We start from the raw sequence: 10731 nt of genomic DNA, 5'->3' as shown, positions 1-10731 counted from the left end.
GAATCCAAGATCTTTTTGGGCGTTATTTTTATTTATTTACAATCCTATTCGTTATGATTTATTTAGAACGTTTCATAAGATAAATTACTTATTAGGGCATAGCATGCCTTTTTAAAATTTCATTTATATACAAGTTCACATACCTCACGGGATAAATCACTCAACACTCGGCCAAAGGTGTATTTAGTGAATCACTCGAGAGTGGCATGGAACTTACGCCTTCCATAGGCTTGCCAAGCAATCAATCCTCCTCCTTTTTAACTTTATGCCTTTGTAAATATCAAGAGGACTTTTTGGGTGAAGGGTTAGGCTTGGGCTAAAGGTGGGTGGTTGGGTTAGTGGTTAGTAAAAGGGCGAAAAGCGTAAAAAGCGTCGGTTTTCGTAACACACTTTGTTTTTAGTGACTTTTTATTTTGAAGTATTTCTCCAAACAAGCTTTTGTTTGTATAGCTTTGTTTGTTTTTAACTTCATCATCATATAAATTTTTTTTAGTCACATAAAAGAACGAGCTTGCGAGAAACCGAGCTTGTTACTAAAATAAAGGGTGAAAAATAAAAAGGGTTTTTGGTGGGTAAAAAGGGTTTAGGGTAATGAAATGAAACGTTTAGGCTCAAAGGGGTTAACTAGGGGGATTTTGGGTAGGTGGTAAAAAAATGAAAATAATGGTGTAGAAAGAAAAATGGTTAGTCCTAATGCCTCCATCATTTACTTACTCGGGTTTAAGTTGGTAAGGACCGGGAATGAATTGTCGTGGCAAGTTCTAGAGTTGTAAGAACCAAGCGGCTATTCACACAAGAAACGAAAAATGAGCATTTAGTCTAAAGATGTAAATTTGTATGCTCAATAAAGGCTCAAAACTCACTTTTGTGGGAATGGGTTTTTAATGTGATCAAATATATATAATCGAATTTTAACTAGACTTGTTATGCCGTTTCATAATTTTCTTATGTTGGTTCTTGTTATCACGACGCTTTCGGTTGTAAATTTTATAAAAATATAACCTTATTAATCTTGTGATTCCCAACTTAAACTTTAGACAAGTAAGAAAAACTGAAAATTTTTTTGAAAAAAAAAATTTGGGGTGTTTAGCGGTTCCAATAGAGTTTTGTGTAAGGCTCGTTGTTAGGACTTGCAAAATTTCAAAGTGTTAGCTTCCCCCCCACACTTAAATTACACATTGTCCTCATTGTGTCCCAAAAATAAATTTTTAGGTTGATTGGATGTGTAATGTGGTGTTAAAAAGCAAAGATTTATGTTACTGGCAGTCTGGACACGGCCCCGTGGGGACCGGACACGGCCCCGTGTTCAGGTGCCAGTAACAGAAATTAAAGAAATGAGACAGAAGCCTGGACACGGGGGCGTGCCTGGTGAACACGGCCCGTGTCCAGTTACCTGAACTGGGCGTTTTTCTGCAGGTGGCTCAGCACGGGGCCGTGTTGGTTGAGCACGGCCCGTGTTGAGCCTTCTGTGATGGAGATTTGTGTCGGGTTGCTCCGTTCTTTGTGCATAGGGCCATTTTTCTCGTTCCCTTTTTCATCCATTACCACCATGAGTGTGTTTTATTCCTGCAAATTAAAACTAAAAGATTAAACTAAACTAAGGATAGTTCCGCAGATTGCCTCCGTGGTGCGCCACGTTTATAAGGGTCCTTGGCTAGACCCAATGTGAGGTTATATGTTTTCTGAATGGGATGCTTGGCGTCCCATGTTACACCGTCGGAGAGCAGCATCCAAGCTCGAATCAATAACCTTCATGTAATTGACCGGGTCGTCGTCCTCTATTCTTTTCCCAACTCCGAACTTTACTTCATCATCCCCATACCTCAAGGTGAGTGTTCCGTCATTCATATCTACCACTGCTTGGGCGGTGGCAAGGAAGGGTCTCCCTAGTATGAGGGTGACCTCGGTGTCTTCCTCCATATCGAGTATGACAAAGTCGGCTGGATAGACGAATCTGCTTACCTTTACCAAGACATTTTCGATGACACCTTGTGGAAATTTGACGGATCGATCAGCGAGTTGTATGCTCATTTTTGTAGGACTCGTGGTTCCTAAGCCGAGTCTTTTAAACATTGATGAGGGAATGAGGTTAATGCTAGCCCAAAGGTCGGCTAGGGCATTACGAACGGGGGATTCCCCTATTGAGCAGGGAATCGTGAAGCTTCCGGGGTCGATTTTCTTTTGGGGAAGTTTATTGAGTACGAGGGCAGAGCATTCTTCGCCTAAATTGACTAATTGAAAATTTTCAATTTTCTTTTTATGCGTAAGGAAGTCCCTCATGAATTTAGAGTATTTGGGCATTTGGGTTAGGACCTCGATAAAAGGAATATTGACATGCAATTGCTTTAATAGACTTTCGAACTTTGCGAATTGCTCATTGGTCTTTTGACGAATTAACCTACCGGGGTACGGAACTCGAGGAACTTTGGTAGGCTCTGGTGACGGAGGGGAGTTCTTCTCCTGCAGAGGTGGGGGTATTGTTTCTTCTGTTGGCGGCGGCGCTTCTGCAGGCCCTACGGTGCGGTTTCGTAGCGTGATGAGGTGAACTTGCGCTTTTGGGTTTGTTTCGGTATTGCTAGGTAATGCGCCTTGCGGTCTCTCGGCAAAATTTTGAGCTATTTGATTTAATTGTTTTTCTATGTTTTGAATACTAGCTTGTTGATTTCTAAAATTTGATTCTAATTGTAGAAATCTTTCCGAGTTTTTCTTTTCAGTGTCGGAGATGAGGCGAGATACAGTATCTTCAAGCCTTTCTCGTCCACTTTGTTGTTGAGTGAAATTTTGTGACTCATTTCTTGGTTGTTGAAAGTTTGTTCGTTGGGTTTGTTGGTTACTACTATTGCCGGGTTCTCTCCAACCAAGGTTTGGGTGATTTCGCCATCCTTGGTTGTAAGTTCCCGTTGGGGGACCCGACGGCCTAGGTCTATTATCAATGTAGTTTACCATTTCTTGTTGATCGTCCGTTTCTTTCATACAACTCCAATTTTCATGTGACCCACCACACCCTTCACAAGCCATAACCGAGACTGTTTTTGTCATTTCCAATTTTTTTATTTTTGAAGAAAGGGCCTCGATTTGGGCTTGTAAAGAAGTGCTTTCATCGACCTTATGGGCGCCCGGGGCAATAGATTTATTCCCCCGGGGGGTGTGCCATTGAAAATTGGTTTGAGCAATTTCCTCAATTTGATTATATATTTCATGCGGGTGTCGATTACCTAAAAGTCCCCCGGAGCTAGAATCAAGTGTCTGCCTTGTGTGTGGCAACAATCCATTATAGAAAGTGGATACTTGTTGCCATATCGCAAGGCCGTGATGTGGACACTTGCGTAATAACTCCTTGAACCTTTCCCAAGTTTCATATAAGGATTCCCCGTCCTCTTGTGAATATGTATTAATTTCAGTCATTAATTTAGCAGTTTTAGCGGGAAGGAAATACTTATATAGAAATTTTTGGGCTAGTTCATCCTAGGTGTTTACCGATCCAGCTGGGAGGGCGTTGAGCCAAGCTTTCGCTCGGTCTTTTAGAGAGAAAGGAAACATACGGAGGCGGATGGCGTCATTTGATGCTCCGTTGATCCGAAGGGTATCACATATTTCTAAGAAATTAGTGATATGTAGATGGGGATCCTCGTCCGCAAGCCCATGGAAGGTTGCGGAGTTTTGGAGCATTTGTATCAAATGCGGCCGAAGTTCGAAGTTATTAGCTTCAACATTCGGAGCATTGATAGCGGCGCCTAGGTTACCTACGGTGGGTCGTAGATAATCCATAAGGGTACGTTAGTCCGCCATTGGAGGTGGATCACCCGAAACCTTCTCTTGGTTTTTAGCTTTTAATCTTTTTCTGAGAAAGCGTTCGGGTTCTTCTAGAGGTTCTTTTATGTCCTTTTTAGAGCTGGAGCTCATACACTATGTAAGATTGGCGTCGGGTTCCAAGTCCTGCAATAAAAACAGAAAAGAATGCTGGTCAGAAGGTCCACCACGGCCCCGTGTTCAGCGAACACGGCCCGTGGTCGGAGTTACAGTTAATGTTTTCCAGACCCCAGTTAGTTACTGGAAGTTGGACACGGCCCCGTGTTGCAGCGACACGGCCCCGTGGTCAGCCTTCTGTAACTTAGAAAACTAAAAACTGCCAGTAACGATGCTGGGCACGGCCCGTGTCCGACCAGGCACGGCCCGTGCTGAGCTCTGCAGAAGCTGAAAAACTAAGAAAATCCTAAAAATTAAAAAGAAAAATAAAAAATATGATTAGGCCGTTGATTCCTAACTTTCTTAAAATCCTTGTGTCCCCGGCAACGGCGCCAAAAACTTGATGTGTGTTGGTGTATATATAATTTAGATATATAATTAAGCCCTTTTTTACACCTTTAGCCAAGTTTTAAATTTATAAAACACGATATTTACTAACACTAAACACACATATGGGCAAGTGCACCCATCGTGGACGTAGTATAGTGTTGGTAAGATACCGAGGTCGTCCAAGGACACAAGAGCTTTTAATACCGGTTTATCCTCAACATCTAATCAAATAAAAAAGTTAGAAAAATGATTTTAAACTAAGAAAATAAAAAAAACTAACTAAATGCTGAAAAATAAAAATAAATAAAAACAGATAGACAAGATGAATCACTTGGATCCGACTCGTGTATTAGTATAACCTTTGATTATTTTCGCATTTTTGCACTTCTTTAAGAGATTATCTTAGTTATTGTAGTAGGCCCCTCTTTTGAAGGTGACGTTACCCTCAACCCAGTAGTTTGAGTCAGAAAGGATACAATCCTAAAATGTTGGATTATTGGAAGATAATGAATTAAGTTATTAATGCAAATTATGGTAGGCCCCGCTTTTGGCGGTGACGTTACCCTCGACTAAGTAGTCTGAGTCAGCAGGGATACAGTCCTAAATAGCCGGGTTATAGTATTAATAGTAGTTAACTTATGAGGGGGTCAAAGAGTTTGGATCCCCGCCATCCAATACCTATGGGCATTGAAGGAGATCCTACTAAATTTGACCCAGGTCCCTTGCAGGACCTCTAAACGCTGAACAAGGGCAAGACCTTTACCAAACTGTTCCCTTAACCCCCGACCAGGTAGCCAACATACCTCCATATAGACCGTGGAGATATGAATGGTGAAAATCTTTTATTTTATATAGACAGTAAAATAATGCCAGGACACCACGGACAAACGATAAGGAAAGATCACCTTCAACATAAGTAACTAGTTATTAAAGTCATTAATACAAAACCAAATAAAAAGTGAAAAAGATTAAAAATAAAAAGTATTATACTAAACACTTGTCTTCACCAAGTGATGTAAGAGACTTAGGCAAACATGGCCTTGATTGTCAAGAACTCTTACTATCAATCTTGGATCCCGAGACGACTCACACACTCTACAATGGACAATGGATGATGGTGGTGGATGATGGAGTTATGGTGGTGGTGGGTGGTGGATGAAGTGTGAGAGAGGTGGTGTGCCAAGGGATGGATTGGAATGAAGCCAAGCACTCCTATTTATAGGCTGAACAGAAGGCTGGGCACGGCCCCGTGTCCGCTGGACACGGCCCCGTGCCCGTCTGACACTCTCTCTCCTCATTAATTGTAATTCGCAATTACAATTAATGCGCCTGCTGTACTTTCGCCACGCCCCCGTGCTCACTGGACACGGCCCCGTGGTGGGCAATAGAAGCTTCTACAAGTTTGTCTTTTCTGCTGCTTCTTGGGCACGGCCCCGTGCTGGCTGAGCACGGGGCGTGTTCAGGCTTCTGTTTTCTCTTCTTTGCTTGGGAGGATGCCGTTGAGGGTTCGGGCAATCTACTTTTATTCCTTTTCTTGTATTTATGCTAGAATTAGTTGTCTTTTTGCTTCTTTTGTGAATTTGAGCTCATTTCATCCTGAAAATACAAAAGGAAGACAAAAACACTCTTTTTCCAACATTAGTACTTAAAAAGGGTTAGTTTTATGCCTTAATTGATGTGATTTATATGTTGCATTTTACACACATCAAATACCCCCACACTTGAACTTTTGCTTGTCCTCAAGCAAAACTCTTTAAATGTGGCTTACACTCCCAAATGGAATGGGTAGAAGAGAAGGTTTTTGGCTTGTCATAGAGTGTCGGGAATCCAAGATCTTTTTGGGCGTTATTTTTATTTATTTACAATCCTATTCGTTATGATTTATTTAGAAAGTTTCATAAGATAAATTACTTATTAGGGCATAGCATGCCTTTTTAAAATTTCATTTATATACAAGTTCACATACCTCACGGGATAAATCACTCAACACTCGGCCGAAGGTGTATTTAGTGAATCACTCGAGAGTGGCATGGAACTTACGCCTTCCATAGGCTTGCCAAGCAATCAATCCTCCTCCTTTTTAACTTTATGCCTTTGTAAATATCAAGAGGACTTTTTGGGTGAAGGGTTAGGCTTGGGCTAAAGGTGGGTGGTTGGGTTAGTGGTTAGTAAAAGGGCGAAAGGCGTAAAAAGCGTCAGTTTTCGTAACACACTTTGTTTTTAGTGACTTTTTATTTTGAAGTATTTCTCCAAACAAGCTTTTGTTTGTATAGCTTTGTTTGTTTTTAACTTCATCATCATATAAATTTTTTTTTAGTCACATAAAAGAACGAGCTTGCGAGAAACCGAGCTTGTTACTAAAATAAAGGGTGAAAAATAAAAAGGGTTTTTGGTGGGTAAAAGGGGTTTAGGGTAATGAAATGAAATGTTTAGGCTCAAAGGGGTTAACTAGAGGGATTTTGGGTAGGTGGTAAAAAAATAAAAATAATGGTGTAGAAAGAAAAATGGTTAGTCCTAATGCCTCCATCATTTACTTACTCGGGTTTAAGTTGGTAAGGACCGGGAATGAATCGTCGTGGCAAGTTCTAGAGTTGTAAGAACCAAGCGGCTATTCACACAAGAAACGAAAAATGAGCATTTAGTCTAAAGATGTAAATTTGTATGCTCAATAAAGGTTCAAAACTCACTTTTGTGGGAATGGGTTTTTAATGTGATCAAATATATATAATCGAATTTTAACTAGACTTGTTATGCCGTTTCATAATTTTCTTATGTTGGTTCTTGTTATCACGACGCTTTCGGTTGTAAATTTTATAAAAATATAACCTTATTAATCTTGTGATTCCCAACTTAAACTTTAGACAAGTAAGAAAAACTGAAATTTTTTTTGAAAAAAAAAGTTTGGGGTGTTTAGCGGTTCCAATAGAGTTTTGTGTAAGGCTCGTTGTTAGGACTTGCAAAATTTCAAAGTGTTAGCTTCCCCCCCCCACACTTAAATTACACATTGTTCTCAGTGTGTCCCAAAAATAAATTTTTAGGTTGATTGGATGTGTAATGTGGTGTTAAAAAGCAAAGATTTATGTTACTGGCAGTCTGGACACGGCCCCGTGGGGACCGGACACGGCCCCGTGTTCAGGTGCCAGTAACAGAAATTAAAGAAATGAGACAGAAGCCTGGACACGGGGGCGTGTCTGGTGAACACGGCCCGTGTCCAGTTACCTGAACTGGGCGTTTTTCTACAGGTGGCTCAGCATGGGGCCGTGTTGGTTGAGCACGACCCGTGTTGAGCCTTCTGTGATGGAGATTTGTGTCGGGTTGCTCCGTTCTTTGTGCATGGGGCCATTTTTCTCGTTCCCTTTTTCATCCATTACCACCATGAGTGTGTTTTATTCCTGCAAATTAAAACTAAAAGATTAAACTAAACTAAGGATAGTTCCGCGGATTGCCTCCGTGGTGCGCCACGTTTATAAGGGTCCTTGGCTAGACCCAATGTGAGGTTATATGTTTTCTGAGTGGGATGCTTGGCGTCCCATGTTACACCGTCGGAGAGCAGCATCCAAGCTCGAATCAATAACCTTCATGTAATTGACCGGGTCGTCGTCCTTTATTCTTTTCCCAACTCCGAACTTTACTTCATCATCCCCATACCTCAAGGTGAGTGTTCCGTCATTCATATCTACCACTGCTTGGGCGGTGGCAAGGAAGGGTCTCCCTAGTATGAGGGGGACCTCGGTGTCTTCCTCCATATCGAGTATGATAAAGTCGGCTGGATAGACGAATCTGCTTACCTTTACCAAGACATTTTCGATGACACCTTGTGGAAATTTGACGGATCGATCAGCGAGTTGTATGCTCATTTTTGTAGGACTCGTGGTTCCCAAGCCGAGTCTTTTAAACATTGATGAGGGCATGAGGTTAATGCTAGCCCAAAGGTCGGCTAGGGCATTACGAACGGGGGATTCCCCTATTGAGCAGGGAATCGTGAAGCTTCCGGGGTCGATTTTCTTTTGGGGAAGTTTATTGAGTACGAGGGCAGAGCATTCTTCGCCTAAATTAACTAATTGCAAATTTTCAATTTTCTTTTTATGCGTAAGGAAGTCCCTCATGAATTTAGAGTATTTGGGCATTTGGGTTAGGACCTCGATAAAAGGAATATTGACATGCAATTGCTTTAATAGACTTTCGAACTTTGCGAATTGCTCATTGGTCTTTTGACGAATTAACCTACCTGGGTACGGAACTCGAGGAGCTTTGGTAGGCTCTGGTGACGGAGGGGAGTTCTTCTCCTGCAGAGGTGGGGGTATTGTTTCTTCTGTTGGCGGCGGCGCTTCTGCAGGCCCTACGGTGCGGTTTCGTAGCGTGATGAGGTGAACTTGCGCTTTTGGGTTTGTTTCGGTATTGCTAGGTAATGCGCCTTGCGGTCTCTCGGCAAAATTTTGAGCTATTTGATTTAATTGTTTTTCTATGTTTTGAATACTAGCTTGTTGATTTCTAAAATTTGATTCTAATTGTAGAAATCTTTCCGAGTTTTTCTTTTCAGTGTTGGAGATGAGGCGAGATACAGTATCTTCAAGCCTTTCTCGTCCACTTTGTTGTTGAGTGAAATTTTGTGACTCATTTCTTGGTTGTTGAAAGTTTGTTCGTTGGGTTTGTTGGTTACTACTATTGTCGGGTTCTCTCCAACCAAGGTTTGGGTGATTTCGCCATCCTTGGTTGTAAGTTCCCGTTGGGGGACCCGACGGCCTAGGTCTATTATCAATGTAGTTTACCATTTCTTGTTGATCGTCCGTTTCTTTCATACAACTCCAATTTTCATGTGACCCACCACACCCTTCACAAGCCATAACCGAGACTGTTTTTGTTATTTCCAATTTTTTTATTTTTGAAGAAAGGGCCTCGATTTGGGCTTGTAAAGAAGTGCTTTCATCGACCTTATGGGCGCCCGGGGCAATAGATTTATTCCCCCGGGGGGTGTGCCATTGAAAATTGGTTTGAGCAATTTCCTCAATTTGATTATATATTTCATGCGGGCGTCGATTACCTAAAAGTCCCCCGGAGCTAGAATCAAGTGTCTGCCTTGTGTGTGGCAACAATCCATTATAGAAAGTGGATACTTGTTGCCATATCGCAAGGCCGTGATGTGGACACTTGCGTAATAACTCCTTGAACCTTTCCCAAGTTTCATATAAGGATTCCCCGTCCTCTTGTGAATATGTATTAATTTCAGTCATTAATTTAGCAGTTTTAGCGGGAAGGAAATACTTATATAGAAATTTTTGGGCTAGTTCATCCTAGGTGTTTACCGATCCAGCTGGGAGGGCGTTGAGCCAAGCTTTCGCTCGGTCTTTTAGAGAGAAAGGAAACATACGGAGGCGGATGGCGTCATTTGATGCTCCGTTGATCCGAAGGGTATCACATATTTCTAAGAAATTAGTGATATGTAGATGGGGATCTTCGTCCGCAAGCCCATGGAAGGTTGCGGAGTTTTGGAGCATTTGTATCAAATGCGGCCGAAGTTCGAAGTTATTAGCTTCAACATTCGGAGCATTGATAGCGGCGCCTAGGTTACCTACGGTGGGTCGTAGATAATCCATAAGGGTACGTTGGTCCCCCATTGGAGGTGGATCACCCGAAACCTTCTCTTGGTTTTTAGCTTTTAATCTTTTTCTGAGAAAGCGTTCGGGTTCTTCTAGAGGTTCTTTTATGTCCTTTTTAGAACTGGAGCTCATACACTATGTAAGATTGGCGTCGGGTTCCAAGTCCTGCAATAAAAACAGAAAAGAATGCTGGTCAGAAGGTTCACCACGGCCCCGTGTTCAGCGAACACGGCCCGTGGTCGGAGTTACAGTTAATGTTTTCCAGACCCCAGTTACTGGAAGTTGGACACGGCCCCGTGTTGCACCGACACGGCCCCGTGGTCAGCCTTCTGTAACTTAGAAAACTAAAAACTGCCAGTAACGATGCTGGGCACGGCCCGTGTCCGACCAGGCACAACCCGTGCTGAGCTCTACAGAAGCTGAAAAACTAAGAAAATCCTAAAAATTAAAAAGAAAAATAAAAAATATGATTAGGCCGTTGATTCCTAACTTTCTTAAAATCCTTGTGTCCCCGGCAACGGCGCCAAAAACTTGATGTGTGTTGGTGTATATATAATTTAGATATATAATTAAGCCCTTTTTTACACCTTTAGTCAAGTTTTAAATTTATAAAACACGATATTTACTAACACTAAACACACATATGGGCAAGTGCACCCATCGTGGACGTAGTATAGTGTTGGTAAGATACCGAGGTCGTCCAAGGACACAAGAGCTTTTAATACCGGTTTATCCTCAACGTCTAATCAAATCAAAAAGTTAGAAAAATGATTTTAAACTAAGAAAATAAAAAAACTAACTAAATGCTGAAAAATAAAAATAAATAAAAACAGATAGA

General features: G+C 41.6%; 2 non-coding genes across 2 annotated transcripts; both read left to right on the top strand.

The window, feature by feature from the left end:
• The first annotated feature begins 3304 nt into the window (after positions 1-3304).
• Positions 3305-3411, top strand: LOC118484415. Its single transcript, XR_004873526.1, has one exon. It is a non-coding gene; the product is annotated as a small nucleolar RNA R71 (small nucleolar RNA).
• Positions 3412-9426: 6015 nt separating this feature from the next.
• Positions 9427-9533, top strand: LOC118484414. The gene has a single exon (XR_004873525.1). It is a non-coding gene; the product is annotated as a small nucleolar RNA R71 (small nucleolar RNA).
• The last annotated feature ends 1198 nt before the right edge of the window (positions 9534-10731 follow it).

The sequence above is a fragment of the Helianthus annuus genome, chromosome 11, assembly GCF_002127325.2.
Source record: "Helianthus annuus cultivar XRQ/B chromosome 11, HanXRQr2.0-SUNRISE, whole genome shotgun sequence".
In the NCBI taxonomy this organism is placed as follows: Eukaryota; Viridiplantae; Streptophyta; class Magnoliopsida; order Asterales; family Asteraceae; genus Helianthus; species Helianthus annuus.
This window is presented reverse-complemented; position numbering and strand designations above follow the sequence as displayed.